The 2,500-nt window shown below is 56.6% G+C and overlaps 1 non-coding gene across 1 annotated transcript in view; it reads left to right on the forward strand.

Moving 5' to 3' along the window:
- Nucleotides 1-1,946: 1,946 nt before the first annotated feature.
- LOC126317209 (small subunit ribosomal RNA) overlaps nt 1,947-2,500 on the forward strand; it is a 1,893-nt gene continuing 1,339 nt past the window's right edge. The window contains exon 1 of the ribosomal RNA XR_007556486.1: nt 1,947-2,500. This exon is cut by the window's right edge and continues 1,339 nt beyond it. This is a non-coding gene — a ribosomal RNA (small subunit ribosomal RNA).

Here is a 2,500-nt window from a genome sequence, read left to right on the forward strand (position 1 = left end):
ACCTTAACCTAACTTACACTGCACCTTAACCTAACTTACACTGCACCTTAACCTAACTTACACTGCACCTTAACCTAACTTACACTGCACCTTAACCTAACTTACACTGCACCTTAACTGTCACATGTAACGTCACAGGAATGTAGCTTTGCCTAACAGCAACCCTCTGAACATAGTTCACTGCTTGGATCCTCTGGTGTCATGTGTATTTCTCGATGCCATGGTGCGTACCCTCACGTAAATGTCTTTCGAGTGTTGCGTACTTTCTACACAGTCCCGCTAACCATTGGAAGGGTGTAACGCTACAGAACGAATATCGCCCTCCCCTCCTGCCCTTCCAAGCTGGTCGGTCAGGCGTTTGTTTGTGAAATGAGCCTTGCAGCTGTTCAGTTGCATTTGGTTGTCGATGCAGTCAGTGTACGTTGTGGTACGGCCTGTGTGGACTGTCCGCTGATGTACGCGTAACCCACACTGATCATCCGTCGTTACGTACTGAGTGACATAATGTGGCACATGCTTGACCGTACACCGGCTGCGCCCTACAATGGCGAATCATAAGGGCCATATGTTGTGCACGATGCTACTTGTCTCGTCTCCCCATTACAGCGAGATTGCACTGTTGTACGCCGTAGAGACATGTGGTAGGTACGGACGAAAGTATTGCATGTTGGCCCCCCCCCCCTCCCTCTGCCGGGAATCAGCGTGAGCCGTCTGTTGATGTAGCGACGAGGGTTTTCCTATTTAATCGTATTGCCCCACACAACATGATACCACGGTGGACCGCGTTCCACATCTGCGACATGCTACAGAGGCCGGTTGACAGTCGACCGCGCAAGGGACATTGCACACGTGCGCGGACCATCTTCCACGTGTTCTCTCGTGTACGTGCCGTAGTGTGTATATGGGCTGATGTAGCGTGTCGTGACACATAACATGCAGGCATGCCAGAATCGTAGATTTCGCAAATGTTGATTGACGTATACGTTTGCTGCCAAAGATCCGCAAATGAACTGGAAATCAGTTGTTGAGCGGTTGTTCGCGCTGCAGGTGCATCGGTGATAGCGACGATCGGTACATCTGTGAACCGGTTGTTTCGGCGGTACCCGCCATGCCCCCGATCCTGAGTTGGCCATGTGGGTATGAAGCGATACGAGGCTGTGGCTTGGTGGGACAGTCCCCGGCCGGTGAGGGGGGGCCGCGCGGCGTGCTGGCCGCGCGCTGCGTGAGCGCACGCACTACAGCCGGCTGGTGGGGGGCGCCCAGTGGCAGGAGCGCCGGCCGACGGGCCCGGCTGGCGTCCCAGCTACGCGCCGGCGCACCCGGCGCGCGGCGCCAGGCGGCCAAAGTGGGTTCTGCCGAGCCCGGTGCGAAGCGCGGTGGACATCTGCAGTGTGCTGGTCCGATTGCGGACTGTGTGCGTTGAGGATGCGCCGCCGCCCGGCACTCGGCGTCGCGACGCCGTTTGCTGCTCGGTCGCCCCCAGCGGTTCTCGCAGGTGGTTTGTATCGCAGCTCTGCGGACGTGTTGGCGCGTGCGCTGTGCTGGGAGAGTTCGCTTCTGCACCCAAGTGGGGCTTTGCCCTTCTGTGGCGCTGGCGTTGGAGCTGCCGGTCACCGTAGGTGGCGCGTGTTGTTTCCCGCCGGCAATGCCACGACAGCACGCTCCCGGGCCTCTGTCGGCAGCGGCAAGCTCAGTTGGGAGCACGGGTGTTCGCACTGAAAGCGTCTACTCGCCTATCTCCGGGCGATTGCGCCTCTCTCGAACCCGACCAAGTACTTAGGACGGCGCTGCGCGCCGCCGGGACCTGAGAGGGTTTCGAGGTGTATCGTGCAGGGGAGCTCAGCCTCCTCCTGTTTGCAGAATAATTGAGCGGACGCTTGCGTGTTCGCGCGGGCCCTCGGGACACACTCCCGGGCGGCCGGCTGCTCAGCTCTCGTTGACGCAGCTCCCTGGTTGATCCTGCCAGTAGTCATATGCTTGTCTCAAAGATTAAGCCATGCATGTCTCAGTACAAGCCGCATTAAGGTGAAACCGCGAATGGCTCATTAAATCAGTTATGGTTCCTTAGATCGTACCCACGTTACTTGGATAACTGTGGTAATTCTAGAGCTAATACATGCAAACAGAGTCCCGACCAGAGATGGAAGGGACGCTTTTATTAGATCAAAACCAATCGGATTGGCTCGTCTGGTCCGTTTGCCTTGGTGACTCTGAATAACTTTGGGCTGATCGCACGGTCCTCGTACCGGCGACGCATCTTTCAAATGTCTGCCTTATCAACTGTCGATGGTAGGTTCTGCGCCTACCATGGTTGTAACGGGTAACGGGGAATCAGGGTTCGATTCCGGAGAGGGAGCCTGAGAAACGGCTACCACATCCAAGGAAGGCAGCAGGCGCGCAAATTACCCACTCCCGGCACGGGGAGGTAGTGACGAAAAATAACGATACGGGACTCATCCGAGGCCCCGTAATCGGAATGAGTACACTTTAAATCCTTTAA

This window comes from Schistocerca gregaria, unplaced genomic scaffold (genome assembly GCF_023897955.1).
Source record: "Schistocerca gregaria isolate iqSchGreg1 unplaced genomic scaffold, iqSchGreg1.2 ptg000623l, whole genome shotgun sequence".
Taxonomy (NCBI): Eukaryota; Metazoa; Arthropoda; class Insecta; order Orthoptera; family Acrididae; genus Schistocerca; species Schistocerca gregaria.